The sequence below is a fragment of the Coenobita brevimanus genome, chromosome 23 (genome assembly GCF_032717465.1).
Source record: "Coenobita brevimanus isolate Jiangsu-jjx chromosome 23, ASM3271746v2, whole genome shotgun sequence".
NCBI classification, from domain to species: Eukaryota; Metazoa; Arthropoda; class Malacostraca; order Decapoda; family Coenobitidae; genus Coenobita; species Coenobita brevimanus.
The window spans coordinates 62,080,237-62,098,209 of record NC_136976.1 but is presented as its reverse complement, the minus strand read 5'-3'; the positions used below and the strand labels follow the sequence as shown (position 1 = coordinate 62,098,209).

The 17,973-nt window shown below is 45.0% G+C and overlaps 1 protein-coding gene and 1 non-coding gene across 2 annotated transcripts in view; one reads left to right on the top strand and one right to left on the bottom strand.

Annotated features, from left to right (window-relative positions):
* Positions 1-17,973, top strand: part of morgue (modifier of rpr and grim, ubiquitously expressed) — a 122,804-nt gene that overhangs the window by 30,541 nt on the left and 74,290 nt on the right. The window lies entirely within an intron of this gene.
* LOC145393191 (5S ribosomal RNA) lies at positions 9,312-9,430 on the bottom strand. Its single transcript, XR_013896148.1, has one exon. It is a non-coding gene; the product is annotated as a 5S ribosomal RNA (ribosomal RNA).

The following is a 17,973-nucleotide window of genomic DNA, read 5'->3' as shown; positions in this document are numbered from 1 at the left end:
AATTAACAGATGTCCGGATCAAAGAGGTTCTACTGTGTATATATATATATATATATATATATATATATATATATATATATATATACTGTACAGTAAACCCTCGATATAACGAACTAATTGGGAGGAGGGATGGGTCGCTATATCCGATGGTCGTTATTATCCGAGGGATTACCCTCCCAAGGTCACTGTATCCTTGGAGTCGTTCGGTCGTACATGCGCAACCACAACCAAAACTTACTATATGAAGTTTCACATGGAGAATTCAATGGTTGATGTAGTTTTACCTGTACAATAAATACCATCCTGTATGAAGTTGTACATATAAATACTGTACAATGCCTGTAATAAGAATACAATATAATGTAGTGCTGTTACAGTACACTTACCATGCCAGGAAGTGCCAAGAAGTGATGCTGTAGTCACCACAGGAAGAGGAGGGAGGCAGGGGGGGATTTCTGAAGAGGTTAGATACTGGCACCACACAGAACACCTGTGCACCTAAGCACACCACACTGTACACTCCAGAAATTTTTGTACTGTATGACTAGGGCACTATACCTACCAGTTAATAATACAAACTGAACATTACAAAACAATATTAAGTACAGTATTATATGCACCATATATCATGACACTTTATTCACTCATTCATCATCCGATTCAGCGAATATTTTTTCTGGTGGCTCTGGTGTCACTTGTGTCAGCAAGGAAGGTGTGATGGTGCCAGAAGCCAAACTGGGGAGGCTCACAGAGGACATCAAAGCAACAGACACACCTGAGGTCTCTGACACTGTCCATTTTTTTTTTTTTTTTCCAGGAGGCGAGGCAATGGGCATAAAGAAGTCCAAAATTTTCTGTTGGACTTGTCTGGCCTGGTTTCTCCTCATAAAGTCCAGCCTAATCCATCTGAGGAGCTTATAATTTTCCCCCAGAAATCCACCAGTGTCGTCTGCGATGGCCAAGGGTGTGTCTGCTGCATCGATTGCAGCAGACAGGGATGGCCGATGTGTCCTCTCCTCTTCCTACTCCGCAGGTGGTTCAGGTGTGGTCAGTTCCTGCACTATTTCCTCCTCTGTCTGGTGGTGGTATCCAGGCAGACCACCATCCTCGTCCAGCCACTCTTCCACCTCCTTTGCAGGGATGGAGCCTTGCCCAGCTGCCGCCAACATTTCTGCTGCCTTTGGTGGCTCAAACCCCTCAAAATCAGGCTTCTGGGCTGGAGTCTTGGGGGTTTTGAGGAGAATGCACCGCTCATTGCAAAGAGTAGTCACTGGCACTTTCCTCCAAGTCTCTGCCCAGTTCAGTGTGGCATCCTTGATATTGTACTTCTTGAAATTGTTCAGTGTCTTCTTTCCTCTGGTGTCCACATACCGCTCCTCCATCCCATCCTCAGTCACCGCTAAGCCCTGATCCAGGTAAATATTTCGATAATGCCTTTTGGCACTTTCAGTCACCCCCTGGTTCAATGGCTGAAGTAAGACAGTCATGTTAGAAGGTAAAAATATTGCCCTTATTCTAATCTTGGAACACAATTTCGCAGTGAAAGGGTGGGCCGGGGCTTTGTCAAGGAGGAGCACAGCTTTTACATTCTCCCTACTAATGCCACACCAGGCCTGGTGCTGCCAAACGGAGGGGTCAGAACTGTGATGGAACCAGTTGTTGATAATCTCCTGGGTAAAACCAGGCAAAAGGGTTGGTGTGGTATTCCGTAGGAAGTTTGCCCATAATATCTTTGAGAACCCTTGGCATTTTACTCTTACCCACAATGACTGGTTTCATGCAGTGGGACCTGTCGGCGTTAGCACATGCCAACACTGCTGTGCGATCCTTCGCACTCTTCCTCCCCAGAGTGCTGCTTATAGTCATGGAGGCCTGCGTATTTTTGGGGAGTGACTTCCAGAAAAGACCAGTTTCAGCAGCATTGTATATTTGGAAGTCGTGGAGACCCTCCTTCTTCAGGTCACGAAACTGATCTATGAAGGGGTCCACTGCGTCAACGTTGGTGCTTAGAAGCTTGCCTGTGATTGCCTTATTCACAGTGCCATGATGCCACCTAAAGCGCCACAGCCAGCCATCACTGCATTTGAAATTCTCGTGGCCTAAGTGACGAGCAAGCCTTTGCGCTGCATGCTGAGTATCAACACCTCGAACAGGAACACCCTTAGCTCTCTCCTGCATGTATCACGTATACACTGCCTCACTGAGATTTTCCACGGGAAGTCATTGCTTGTGGTAGAGTTCTGTCCCCTTCTTGCTGTCCTCCACTGCTTTCATGGCCTCTTTCACCTACCGTACTCCTTTGCCTTGATGAAGTCATAGATGTTTTCTTCTTCAGGTCGTATTTATTCATGAGTTGACTTCGTGGTGCCCCTTCCTTATACTCCTGAATAGTTTTATATTTCTCAGTCAGGGAGAGAATCTTCCTCTTCCCCTTGCTCAAGGATGATGGGCTAGTTGATTTCAAAGCCATTCTTGCCGTTGGTAGGTACAGTAGTGTAGGTAAGTCACACGTGGTATGAGAGATAATGCAAGTGAGAGAGGTAAGATGGGAGAGAACCACACAGAGCGAGTACTATGCACAGACTGAGAAAGACCCAGTGTGGAAAGGGGTGAGGCATGCGGGCTAGCTAGGCTACATGACTTATCGCGCGGGCACTCCCAGAACAGTGATTCACGGGAGCCGGCTGCTACCCGAACTTCCGCCGCATACACCGAAAAAAGGTCTCTCTATCCGGCAGAAGTTTGCTCTGGAAATGGTGGGTCGCTGTATCCGAAGTTCGCAATAAAAGGGTTTATTATATCAAGTGTTTACTGTATATATATATATATATATATATATATATATATATATATATATATATATATACAGTAGCCTCGCCCAGTGCGCGTCATCACAATGCGCAAATCGCATTGTGCGCGAGTGACCAAAAATCATAACGAAAAACCTTGAATGCGCGAGTTTACCCTACAAAACACGAGGTAGAGACAAGAAGTGGCTTAAAAACGCCATTTTCCATCAGTACGCGACCCCCCCCCCCACACACAACGTGCCAATAGTGACCTAGAGGCTCATGGGGAAGGTGCTCAAGAGGAGTTTACAATAAGATATCGCCAATAACAGCGTCAATAATAACGTTTTCGGCAATAACAGCAAGTTAGAATAAATACCCAGTTTCTATAATAATGATGTTTATTTCGTGAATACGAAGTTGTTATACTGCCAATACGTCCATAACAAGATGAGGAATGAAACAAACAAGCAAGAAGAGATGAAGGAAATTGCCGAAAATGTGAGCAGTAGCGAGGAGGAGAGGGAGGATCCTCCCCTCGCCACCTCCCCTGACTTGCCCACTGCCGTCCTCCACTGCCCCACCTGACTCACCAGCTGCCTCCCTCTCCACCTTCACAGTCCCACCTGACTCACCTGCTTCACCTGGCCTACCTGCAACCCCCACCATAATGACTGTTGCTGCATTCTGGAAGAAATGTAACATTCAACAGGCCGTAAATTTCTTCGTCAAAGCCTGGAATAATACAACACTGGCAACCGTTAAACAAGCGTGGTGCGGCCGGGGTGGTGGTGGGGGCACTGTAATTGCGTTGCTGTGCATCAGGTAGCGGATTCTGAAAGGTGTCTGGGTTACGAGAAAATCTGCGAGAACTTTTGCGATGTGCATACGAGGTTTTGACAAGTGGTATTCTGGAGAGTGTTGTACAACAATCTTAAGACCAACACCAGATTGTGCCAGCGCAAGTGTTGGCCAGTCAAGGAGCGGAAAGTTCCTCTATTTAAACCAGAGTAACCAATCACAGTACACCGGAGTATGACGTCATAGTGGTAGCAGACGATGTTTCCACACCGCCAGTCATAATTTCCAAGACAGTATTGAAGCAGTGGAAGACCACCAAAATATTATGCACAGAAGGGCAGTGAACTTCTCAGAGGAAGAAATAAGTGCGCTGATTCATAATATTATCGGCATTGTGTCATGTAGGCTATCACCATATTTTAGATGAATTTCTTCTTAACACTGGCTTGTTTAATCAAATTTTTGTGAACATTATATCAATAGGCTATAATTTGTTTGTAGTAAAGGCAATGTTGGCCGACAATGCCAGTTTTACCACATATGTCGAAGTATTACTTGCTCCGTTATAGTATTCTGGCATCGTCTACGATGGTCTGCTGCCACTTGTACTTATTATTTTTTGAAAAATCGCAACAGTTGTATGCACTTAAGGATTAATTGATGCATGATTTAATTCTGAGGATTTGGGGGATGTTTGAGCTACAACATTTGTAAAAATAGGAGAGTTATAAGGCTTACGATGTACTTAGGGCTGCCCCTCACGTGGTGCAACTCTACAAGAATTGACAACGCCACATAGGGTTTGCGCTCGATTTCTAGGGCTCCAGAATATGCACTTAAGTGAAAAGTTGCTCTTACGCCCAAAGATGGTGGATTTGCGAGGATTTCTGAGCTTTCAGAATCCGCCCCCAGAACTCTTGTTGTTTAAATCCATCAGGCCTGTTGTCTACTGTTGTTAAGGTGACTGCCCATATTTTTGTTATTACAGCTATATCTGTAGTACAATGTCTGAAAAATTTGACCTTTTTTATGTCTCTAAGGGCCAAAAAATGTCCAGGTATTAGGGGCTACCGCGTATATGTAATATTTCCCATAAGATTATGTATTCTCAGTGCACAAATTCGTAGTGCGCGAGGTCGTGGACTGCCCAATCTCTCATGCACTGTGTGAGCCTACTGTAGTAGTAGTAGTAGTAGTTGTTCCCTAGGCAGTCTGGCCGAACAGCCCCGAGTCCCTCAGGAAGGCCACGGCCGAGACCGGGCTTTCCCACAGAGCTCGCAAAGAGTGTATGGTGTGTTGTTGGCGTAGGTGATTGTGTGCAATGCAGTCTTCCATACTGTGCTTAATAGTATGGGGTGCTGTGTTGCATCCTGGACAGGCATCAGTGACAGAGTCATCCAGCCTCTTCTGGTAGCTTAAGAGGGCTGGATGGTGCCCACATCTCAGCCTGGCCAGGTGGACCCTGTCCTCACGAGGAAGATAGGATTCAGAAGGGTGGATGTCAGGAGGCCATGCATGCAGCTGTGTGTTGTCTTTAAGTGACTGAATGGAGTGGCGAGTGATCTGAGTGTGGATATGCTTCTGGAAGCTGGTCTGAGGTGGGCAAGGGGGGAGAGATGACAGTATTTGTGTATGGTATCGTGTGCTGGGTGTTGTTTTGATGTTCCTTGTTGTGGGTGGATGTGCTGCCATGTACTGTAGTGGTTGTTGTGGGTTTGTGGAGGCTGCAGCAAGAAACTGGGTGCCTCTCATGTCTAGGTGATATATATATATATATATATATATATATATATATATATATATATATATATTCAGTGGTAGGTGAGGGTGCTCACCATCCAGTCACTCAATGTAATGCTGCTGTCAGGTGTCTGCCCTTTCCTCTCTTCCTTCCTTCATTCCTTCCTTCCTCTTCTGTATTTCTTTCCTTCATTCTTTCCTCTTCCTGCTGCCTATGGTGAATTTTCACTCTCTCTTCTGTCTGTCTTTCCTTCATTCTCTTCTCATCCTTCTGCTTGTGGGTGACTCTACACTGTGTGACAAGACAATTGGTTTCCTGTACACTAGGAAACCATTTACTATGCCGGGTGGTAACCAAGTTATGGCACCTGGTGGTATAGTAGGTAATTAAGGCATTCCAGTAGGACTGAGCCAGTGCAGGTTTATATCCAAGGGGTGGTTGGGGTGTATTACTCACGTAATGCCACTTGGATGAGTGAGGTTGGTCACTCTCATCTTAAATGTGAGGACCAACTTTCGTAGCCCCGGGCCCCTACACTCCTCATGGGGCAATGTAGGAATTGGGTGATGGATGGATGGATGGCTTTTTATATCATGAGCAGTTGATGAACAAATACCATATACGTCACACAACTTCTGCACGGGAACAGCACAGTCCAGTTTTTTCAACAGTTCTCCCTTATAGTCCTTTGCTGTTTTGTTTATTGCATATTAAAAATGTCTTAGTGCATTTAATCCCCACAAATAGTTGTTAATACACCATTGTGACCAGACAGGTGAGTGAAAATATATGTGAAGATACAGGTGGCCAGTGTGGTAGGTCTCTTAGTTACATATCAGTTACCATGGTAATGGGATGCCTTTTGAAGACTTGCTTCCACATGCAAGCAATCCCAAAACTTAATAATGCTGTATGCATTCACTCTGCTTATAAAGTGTCTAAGTAGATACTAGTGATAGAAATAACCTTTTGATTTGACAGTAATGATAATTAAGAATAAACTGAAGTAGTGAACGGTGATGATTGGGAATGGTTAATTGTGCGAATTTTGAATTCACAGACAAAATACATCGATACCAATGCTGGCTCACCAATTTAAGAGAAATATGAGAGAAAAGGGTCATCTGGTTCTCAATTTAGAGTGGCAGAATTGGTGTAAACATTGCTGATTCAGTCTCTCCAGTCTTTGTAGGGGTTATTTTTTGGGTGTTAGGCAGGAAAGCTGTTGTAAACTTGTGGGCCTTGAACCAGTTAAAAATTTTTCCCATTTATTGCTTTCTTTGGTTATTGAGGGGTTTCGTTACTGTGGTAGTTTGGCAGACCAATTAACCATGATCAACGAGGTTTGACTCTAATGGAATAGATGTTGTTTGTGACTGACACCACCACTGACACTTGCATCTTTCTTAGAATCCATAGCTAAGGTTAAATGAGGCATACTGCGATATCTGAGGCATCGATAATTGATACCTTTCTACACTGAACAAATGAAACTTGGGAGGATTCCCATAGTCCAAACGGTTGTTGCTTCACTAGTCCAAAAACTCTGCCACTCCCTAGATTTAAAATGTTCGTGTCCGAACACAGATGTGGTGGCATGTGTGACTCTCCCTGTCCTCCCTCCATCCCCTCACTTCTCCTCCCCCACCCCCCCACCAGCTGAGCGAATATGGCTGTCGGCCTCCTAACTGAATGGTCAGAGTCACCTGGCTGGCCCCGAGCCATGTGCCGGTAAAAGGACCTAGCCCACCAGCAGAACAAAAATGGCTGTCTGCCTCCTCACCGAACAGTCAAAGTTGCCAGGCTGGCCCCTCTAGCTGCACACTGGTAATAGGACCTATGGTAACCCACTAGCAGAGCAAAAATGACTGTCCACCTCCTTAATGAATGCCCAAAGTCACCTGACCAAGAAGAAGAGGGAGTGAGGGAAGAGAAGGTGTGAGAAACAAGGGAGTGAAAGAAGAGAGAGGGTGGGAAGAAAAGGAACATGGGGGCAGGAGAGAGGGGGACTGTGAGGGGGAGGGAGAAAAAGCAAAGGGGGATAGAGAGGCTAGGGAGGAAGGGAATGAAAGAGAATATGAGAAGAGGGAGGGAGGGAAAATAAAGTATGGCAAGTGGAGGGAGTGAAAAAAGACAAAGGGAATGATGAAATGGAGGAGGGAGAAAGGGAAAAACTGAGGGCAGGAGAAGAAAACAGAGGGAGAGAGAGAGAACAGGAAGGAAGGGAAGGAAAAAAAGAGTATGACAAGAAGCAGGGAGGGAGGGAGGAGGTGTGAGAAGCAAAGATAGGGAAAGAAGTGAGAGGGAGGGAAAGAGGAAGAAAGTGAAGGGAGAGAAGAAAGTAGTGTGAGAAGTGGAGAGAAGGGAGAGAGAACTGGGAGGGAGGGAGGGAAAGAAAGAAAACATGAGAAGATGAGGGAGGAGAAGAAAGAAAGTAAAGTGTGAAAAGCAGAAGGAGGAAAGAAAAAGAAAATGGGGGAGGGAGAGAAAGAGAAAGTGAGGGGGAGAAAAAACAGAGGGAGAAAGAGAGAGACTAGGGAGAAAGGGAAGGAAAAAGAGGGTGAAAAGAAGGGGAAGGAAGGAAAGATAAGAAGCTGTGAGAAGCAGAGGGAGGGAAGAAAATGACATTGGAGGAGGGAGAGTGCATGAAGCATGAGACAGGAAGACTAAGTAAGGAGGGAAGATTGGAGGAAGAGGAAAAGAATGGGATAAAAAGAGTGAGAGTATGACGGATGTCCGACATGGAGGAAAGGCAGAAACAGAGAGAATGAGATGAAGGAGGATGTGAAAGATGTAGGAGGAAGAAGGGAATGGAGTGAAAATTCAGACAGAAGGAGAGAGAGAGAGAGAGAGAGAGGTGGTGGCGCAATCTCCGTCATTTATCTTCTCTCTGTTTCTCTTGTTTGCTGAGCCAGCACTGCCAGGCATGTCTCCATCCCCATCTCCCCGCCCTCGCCCACCCCTGCAAGTGGGCTGCCTGTCTCCATGATGCCTCACTTTCCACTCTTGCTGTGTCTATTGCGCTGAATGCATCTCACCACCACACCTCCCACCACCGTAACTTCCTGCATTTCCTTCCTGCATCTGTGATGTTTGGTGCCCCATTTTTTAGCAGTAGTAATGCTTATGAGGATGATGACATTACCAACGATGTTTCTGTGTAAGTCTTTATTGAGTGAGTGAGGTAATTATGAGAATTTGGGTTTGGGACTAGAATGCATCTCTGGCGTTTCTTCAGTATCTTATGGGGAAAATTGCTTTAGTATTTGAAATATTCGCAGACTGAACTGTCTCATCGGTATGCAACACCACCTTATATCATGGTATGCCTGTATGTAAAATGAGATAAGAATCGGACAAAATAGAGGGATCACCACCAAGACGTGCAGTGCAGGCAATCCAAGTGGTTAGATGCTATTCTCGGCACTATCTGTGGCTGCCTGGTAAACTAGTCTGGTGGGGTAATGAATTTTAAGTGCCATCTTGTACTTCTGTCCAGATTTAAAGAGGTGCCGAACCATCAGGCTGCCGGAAAATTGGTGTTGTACTATCATGATCCAAAGTTTCTTTACCCCTCAGAGTGGAGGAAGGTCGAAGCCAAGGTTGAAGAAATGACGGGCCACCGAACACAGGCCAGTTCATGAATGAGGGGTTCACCAACCTGAAGCTTAGGATAATAAGAATCACCCGGATGAAACACACGAGCCTATTTATGAATCACGGTATCATGAACCATTATTAGTCTTGTATACTGGCAGTGTCTGATCATCTGGTCTTGCTACAACCTTGGCTTCGACCTTCTTCCACTCAGGGGGGTAAAGAAACCTTGGATCGTGATAGTACCTGTATAATACATATCATTTTTTTTTCATTCATTGCCAGATGCCATGTATCCCAAACGGGGTGGCCAAGAGCTTAGAGTTAATTGTTTTACAGGGAGGGGCACTAATCCTCCACCAACCCCACTTGACACGTAGGGATGCCAACAGCATCTGGTGTTCCCAGGCGGTCACCCATCCAAGTACTAACCAGACCCAACGTTGCTTAACTTCGCTGATCGGACGGGAAGCGGCGTACTCAACGTGGTATGGCCGTTGGCATAATACATATAATTAATATTATATAGTATATATATATATATACAGTAATCACTCCAATATCCGGAGTAATAGAGCCATCGGTAGGTTCGTTTATTGGTTTCATCCGGATATTGGGCCCCAGCTTATGGACTTGTACTTATGGACCCTAACTCAGAGAAACACCTATACAACTCCCTCTGGACATGCATAGCACCTATTTAACACCCAAATCACACCAATAAGGCCCATAAATGACTGAAATAAATGCAAAAGAAACATAAAATGAGGGTTTAGAAGTATGTTCATACATTAATAAACATTCTGGTACTTATGGACCCTAACCTAGCCTAACTCTGAAAAACACATTCCTACTGCACATGCATGAGGTAAGTATAGTATGGAAAAAAGTACAGTATGAAACATTCTGGTAAGTATAGTATGGAAAAAAGTACAATATGAAACATTCTGGCTACTTACAGCAAGTCCCTGGCCACCTCGATGAATAACCGCCTCCTCTCGGACTCTGACAGTAAGAACGATTTCCTGAAGCACTTGCAGTACACTCTTCCTGAAGTCTTGCACTGAACTTAGTCAATAACACACAGAAGTCCGTTCTCTTCACAGTGTTCACTTTAGTCCAAATAATGTTCCATTTAAATTTTGTGTTGCACATTAACTTTTCCCAAGTTTTTTTTATTTTCCAAAGCCAAAACAAAGAAGGTTAGTTATGTTAAATTTCTTTTCTACTGAGTCTTTTCTCCCAACTTGAAAACCTTAACACAACACACCGTTTTTTTCACTGCACAACACTCAAAATTTCCGTGTGGTCTAGTGGAGAAGTTCTTGCTGTTTATTCACTGTCAGAGTCCATGAGTATCACTGGCAGGCGACCAAGGGGTGCATCGCTGGGTTGTGGTGATGGCGTACCGACTACAGAAGACTCTGAGGAAAGCCGCAAACTCACATCGAGCGGTGACTCCACTGTAGCTGATGTGCTGGGCTGTGGCTCGGAGCATGAGGGCCTGTCTTGGGGAGGCAACGGAGTGGAGCCAGGGCTTGGCACAGCAGGGGTCACGGGCCTGAAAAAACTGTCAATCGTTGACTGACGCAAGGACCGACGATTCTGGCGATTGATGATGCGCTACCTGAAAGCACGCACTTCCTCCACAAGTCCCAAGGGCCCCATCTCCCTGTCGCAGTCCGGGTGTTCCAGGTAGTCTAGGACGAACTCTAGATGTTCCCGGAGTGCGCTTAGCTTGGGGATGGCTGGAGTAGTGTCCTGCTGAGAGGAGTCCGCATCATCGTCGCCTTCGTCGTCGGAATCTTCAAGTTCGGGACTGACACCAGCAACCGAAGACGCGATCTCGATATCAGACAACGTCTGATACCCAGGATCGCCCTCGTCGTCGTCCAACCACTCACGTACATCGTCCACATCAACAACGTCGCCATGCGTACGTAGCCGTGCATGGAAGTCATCCACGTCAAAGCCCAGAAAATCGTACTCCACATCTGTTCCGAGAAGCAGACGAGACCAACCATTTTCAAGAGTTTTCACAGGGACTTCCTTCCATGCACTAGCCCAGTTGTACAGCTCAGACTTGATGTTGTAGCGGCGAAGGTTTTCCAAAGTCCGCTTGCCTCGAGTGTCACGTCCTTCCCTGCGCTCATCCTCGTCCTCGAGAACAACCATCACCTCGTCCAGGAACTTCCGACGGTACAGGCGCTTTGTTGCCACGATCACTCCTTGGTCGATGGGCTGAATGAGAGCAGTCGTATTAGGTGGCAGAAACATGCACCTAATACGGCCATTCTCAGCAACCAAGTCCTTGTCGCACGGGTGGGCAGGTGCATTGTCGAGCAGAAGGAGAGCCTTTACCTGGTCGCGAGGGATTCCCAGTGTCTTCGTCTGGTAATGAATGACCTCCTTGACGAAGAGATGGTGAAACCAGTCTTTGAAAATCACAGCTGTGAACCATGCCTTCAAAGAATGGTACCATACGACAGGAAGGACATCCATCACCCCACGAAGGCACCGAGGCTGCTTTGCACGGCCAACAACAACGGGCTTAAGCCAGTGCATGCCGTTAGCACTGGCACAACACAAAGCAGATATCCGTTCCTTAGAAAGCTTGCGGCCAGGTACACGCTTCTCCGTCTCCTCGGCTAGAGTGTTTGTTGGCAGCGAGCGATAGAATAGGCCAGTTTCGTCTGCGTTATAGACTTGACCGAGAGTGAGGCCCTCCCTGTCGATCAAGCCTTTCACCTTGTGCCGAAACTCGTCAACTCCATCCTCGTTAGCATCCAATGCTTCGCCATGTGCTTTACGGTTAGTAAGGCCATGTCGCAACTTGAACGCGAAGACCCAACCTTCGGATGCCTTGAAGTCTAGGGCGTCGTGAAGCCTTGCAAACTTCTCAGCAGCAGCCTTCAGCTCCGTTCCACGTACCATCACACCAGCTGCACGTTGCTGTCGGTACCAAATCAACGTGGATCGGTCGATTTCTGCAAACTTGGGGGTAAACATAACCTTCCTTTCCACGTTGCGTTTGCTTCTCGACGAGAAGTCAGCCGTGTACTGCATGAGTTTGTCTCGGGAACGTTTGATATCGAACAAAGTCGACCGGGCCAGGTTATACTCGCGGAGAATGCGTGAAGAAGACCAACCCGCATCAACTTCCTCCAATATCTTCCTCTTCTTTTCCAGAGTCAACACCACTCTCTTCCTTTTCTCAGGTGGCGGGGCCATCATCACACACACTAAGAGGAGGCCCGAGAGCAGCAGGAGGCCTTGCAGCAAGTACGGCACCACCACAAAAGCGAGCACGTGGGCAGCCATTATGAAGAGCGTAGGTCCAGTTGCGGTGAGAGACAGGCGGGAAGTGGGGAGGATGCAGCGGCGCTCTATCGGACGTCGGAGGAATGACGAACCAAAACAATGTTCTCCCGCGGCGCGCGCGGCAAGTTCAAATTACGAACGGCAAAAAATCGATTTTTTATTTTTTTTATTTTTTTTGGTTTTTGGAACATTTTGGGAATGTTGGATCCCAGGACAATAAGGTCCGGGTAGTGGGGATGTTCGGTTATTGGGCGTCCGGATATTAGAGTGATTACTGTATATATATATATATATATATATATATATATGCATGTGTGTGTGTGTGTGTGTGTGTGTGTGTGTACAGTAAAACCTCGATATAATGGACTTCAATAGACCGGATTTCGCTTTTATCGGACTCAAGGAGTTACCGGACTAAATTCCTATATAGTATATCGGAGAAAGTCCGATAAAGCCAGAAGCAGTCCGGACTGCCTGACCACTTAAGCTATGTTCACCACAATAAGGTAAATAAAAGATATGTTTATCATTGTACAGTTTCATTCATTCATTCATTGCCAGACGCCATGTATCCCAAAAGCGTGGTGGCCAGGGCTTAGAGTTAATTGTTTTACAGGGAGGGGCACTAATCCTCCACCAACCCTACTTAACCCTTTAACCGCGGGTGTCATTCCAGAATGACATTGCAAAAACTGGACCAAACTGCGGGTGTCATTCTCGAACGTTTGTGAATATTTTGAATACCCCGCATTTTTTCCGTGCGCCAATTGTTTCAAGGGAGAGTAGCTATTAAGTTCTTTCACTCCAGCCGACCCCCACCTCCCTCCTCCCCCCCCTGGGGCCCCACCTCCCACCCCCTGGGCCCCCCACCCCACCCCGGACCAATCACGCATCAGTATCTGTCCAGCTGTGTTAGTGACAACATTGCTGATGTGGAAGTGAAGTGCAGGCAATTACAGTGCCTTTTACCTGCCTCAGTGAACACAGAGTGGGTGTTTATCGTATGTGCAGTGTTCATATATGTTTATAGTATTATTATCAGGATGACGTTGGCATTTGGTAATGGTGTGTGAGCGAAAAATAGTGATTACAACGCCGCTGATGTGGCAGTGATGTGCGGGTAATGACAGTGCCTTTTACCTGCCTCAGTGAACACAGAGTGGGTGTTTATCGTATGTGCAGTGTTCATATATGTTTATAGTATTATTATCAGAATGAGGTTGGCATTTGGTAATGGTGTATGAGCGAAGGTAATGGTGTGTGAGCGAAAAATAGTGATTTTAGATCGCTCACTTCTAATGGCACTGCCCATCCAGTGATAGTCAACGAAATCATGAAACCTACATCATTGCAAAGCCGAAGGTTAGTACTTTCTAATGGTACCTTATTTTTCGCTCTAGATTTATTCTGTGCAGAGTTACTGAAAGTGACAGTGATATACAGTGATGCAACAGTGACGTGCTTTACCAATAATTGTATAATGGATAATGTAGTAATAAGGGATATTTTGCCTAGAAGAAAATGTAAATATTGGCCAGTATAATAAGTGATATTGTAATAAGAGAATCTGCGGCACTTGTGTAATTCTGCGGCACTTGTGTAATTCTGTGATGCGACAGTGATGCAATATAGTAATAAGTGCAGTGTAAATATAATGTATATTGCCCAGATTATATGTAAAATAATATTAGAAGTTAGAAATAATGAAAAGATCGCCCGAAACGTCAGTGAGCGGGTGACGCCGCAGTGAAGTGAGGCGCAGCCGCAGTGAAGTGCGGGCGCAGCCACAGTGAAGTGCCTTTTACCTACCTCAGTGAACACAGAGTGGGTGTTTATCGTATGTGCAGTGTTCATATATGTTTATATTACTATTATCAGAGAGTGGTTGGCATTTGGTACTGGTGTGTGGGGCGTAAAATAGTGATTTTACACCCCTCACTTCTAACGGCTCTGCCCGTCCTGTAAAAGTCAACAAAGTCATGAAACCTACATCAATCGAAAGCTGAAGGTTAGTACTTTCTAATGGTACCTTATTTTTTTTCTCTAGCTTTATTCTGTGCAGAGTTATTAAGGTTTAAAGGTTTGTTTACATTTGGCTGAAACCCCCGCGGGAGAGGACAGTCAGACCAAAACAATACCCGCGGTTAAGGGGTTAATACATAGGGAATTAGTATTATTATATATATTATACTATTTGATTAATGTAGTGAAGCTATAATACAGTGCAGTACCCAGTGGTAGTCAAAACAGTTTACAAACCATTCATATGTACCGGACTAATGTCTGATATATCGGAAAAAGTCTGGATTAGCAGGGGGAAGTCCAAATGTCGCTTTTATCGGAATTTTGCGTTTTTCAGAATGGTTTGGGCCCCAATTAGTGAGGTCTTTCTGTATATTTATATATAAATATGTATATATACAGTATATACAGTACTGTCGCGTCCAGTACTGTATTTTTGTCAGACAGTACTACCGTACTGGACTAAATCCGTACTGGACAAACAACAGACCTTATGGGAAAAATGAATAATGTCAGGCAGGCCTTGCAAAGTCTCCCCAAAATCCAACTTAACTACATTTTGACAACTAAGATTTTACCAAACTTTAAGGTGAGTGGTGATGGGCTTGGAGGGGAAGGGGGAGGGTTTCCAAGGCTGTAGGAGGTCCTACTGACCCTGTGGAGGAAGGCCTTCAGGATCCTGAGGAGGTCTCTCTGCCTCAGCCTCCCTCATAAATCTCTCAGCCTCAGCCTCCCTCATAAATCTCTCACAGTCACACACTGACACGTCATTGTCTTCGTCATCAGGGGGAAGTGCAGTACTGCAATGTGACTGGCACACGTCATGAGTCACGAGAAAGGCATACTGGACTGGCAAAGCAGTACTGCAGCGACATTCCTTGGTGTTGACCATCTTCCCGCACGCATGCGGATAATTGGACGTAGCATGTCAGTACTAGAGAAGAACTCCTCGGATATGGGCCACTTCGTGTGGCCGATCCATACTAACCTAACAAATCCGTACAACAATAATAAATCATTTAATATTTTTGCCGGCCGTACGGGATGAGAATAGTACTGGACAAACGCGTACTGGATGTGAGGGTATTGTATATACTTGTGGTAGGTGGGGGCACCCACCATCCACTCACTCAGTGTAGTGCTACTCTCGGGTGTCTGCCATTTCCTCTCCTCCATCCTTCTTTCCATCCATCCTCTTCTGTCTTTCTTTCCTTCATTCTTTCCTCTTCCTTCTGCCTGTGGGTGACTGTACACTGGGTGACAAGCCTAATGGTTTCCATTACACGAGGAAACCATTTACTATGCTTGGTGGCAGCCATATAACCAAATTTTGGCACCTGGTGGTTTAGTGGGTAATTATGGCGCTCCATTCGGATTGAACCAGTGAAGGTTTATATCCAAGGGGTGGTTGGAGCTTATTGCTCACATAATGCCACTCAGGGATGAGTGAGGCTGGTTACTCTCATCTTAAATATCAGGACCAACTTGCCTAGCCCCGGGCTCCTATGCTACTCATAGGGCAACACAGGATTGGATGATGGATATATATATATATTTGTGTGGAGACACTCACCATCCACTCACTGGATGTAGTTCTGCTCTCAGGTGACTGCCCTTCCCCTCTTCCTTCCTTCCTTTATTCCTTCCTCTTCTGTCTTTCTTTTCTTTCTTTCTTTTCTCCTCCTTCTGTCTGTGGGTGACTACACTGAGTAACAAGCCAAATGGTTTCTTGTACACCAGGAAACCATTTACTACTTTAAGTGGTAACCATATAACCAAACTATGACACCTTGTGGTTTAACGGGTAATTAAGGCACCCCAATTGGATTGAGCCTGTGTAGGTTTATATCCAAGGGGTGATTTGGGTTTATTGCTCACGTATTGCCACTTGGGTGTGTGAGGTTGGTCACTCTGCTTAAATGTCAGGATCAACTTGCCTAGCCTTGGGCTTCTATGCTCCCCGTGGGGCAACACTGAATTAGATTGTTTATGTATTTATGTATGTATAGAATTGTTTTGCTTGCCACAAAAACATTTCCTTGGCTATGCTGAGTGGTAACCTTTTTTTCATTACAGTAGGACCACATGGATAGCGACACTGTTAGTGTGGTGCTGATGTTGCAATCCATAAAATCGCTATCCGTGGGACAAACTTCTGACTGTACCTAAATAAATCAAATTAGTCTGGGCCTTTTTCAACTACACCCCAGTTTTCTGTCTTTGACCACATGTATCAAGTTCAACAATATTAAAACTGTCTTATATTAACAATGCAAAAAGGTTAAACAGACTTACTTTCTATTGGCTCTGAGTGCCCTTTACTGAATGATGAGTGTCTGGTACAGCCTACTAGTGGCCCTCGTCTCGCATTTACCACGCATATATTCTCTAGGCTTTTTTACCCCTTTTCCACCTTCTTTCTCTAGTCTTTTGTATTGACCACCATCACCATTTTGCCCACCAACTGGGCCCATGCCAGAGGTGGAAGCCATTGTATTTAGCGAACAGTCGCCATAAAGATGGTCGTGAAAGCACCAAAGAAATCAACAATTGGATGGAATTGCGCTGTGGACACATGACAATTGCCTTGTACTCAGTGTCAGGGTTGCCAGGGTTCCGACCCTGGCAACTCTGCCCCCATCCCGCTGTTCTCTGGCAGCCAATCGCTACCCGTGGAGCATGTCTCACTATGAAATCATTTCTATCTTGTTGCTATCCATGAAATTGTTAAGCAAAATAATGCTGTCTGTGCAGCTATTCTGTAATAAATTTATTTGTTTATTTATTTATTTTTTGTGATTTTGTCATGTACTTTCTGAGGGGCTATGTCACTGCCCCAGTGTAGAGGACTTTTTTATAAGTCTCGCATTTCATGACTGAATGCCCTTCCTGATGTCAGGTAGTGGTCTTTGGGTGGACTTGAATGCTCGACCCCTTGGTCAGTGGCATGCATTCTGACCCACTGAACCATGAGAATACAGTAAGCTCTTCCCGAAAACGTTCTTGTCGAACGCACTCGCAATTATGCGTGGTAAGTGCTGGAATGCGTATAAGACAATGTAAGATTAAAGAACCATTACGAAAACTTTAAACTTACGCAAGAGAGGCCTTTGAAAGGCCAAAGCCTCGAACATCAGCGCAGCGTGCACGGTTTGTTTTGATCATGTGATTCACTGTACTGCTTTTCCACAGTATTGTATTTGTAAGTTAAATACTTACATTACTGTTCTGGTAAGTTTATGTGCAAGTTAAAGTACTATTAAATAACGTTGAAGCAAGAGATAAAGTCTTACAACCAGTTTACCTGATAGGCATCAGAATATTGCGTTTATTATTTGTTCTTTAAAGATATGCTGTACTGCTTTTCCACGGTGCCATAAAACACTCTAACTTTGGAGATTTTTTATATGTTTTAATGAATAATTCTGTGTAAAATGGTGCAATTTTATCCCTGTTGGTGTCATGTGGTAGCCAGGGACAGTACCTACTGAATCCATGTAATAAAAAAAATTAGCTTTTTTTTTTTTTTTTTTTTTTTTTTTTAAGTGTCCGAAGTTAGGAACAAATTTCTTAATTTCGGACAGCTCTTCCAAACTTTGGACATCCATGTATTTGCCCTTTAAACATGAGAATGGTTAATAGCACCTATCTCTGGACACACTGCCAAACCTCAGACACTTTAGAAGTTTTTAAAAAATGTAA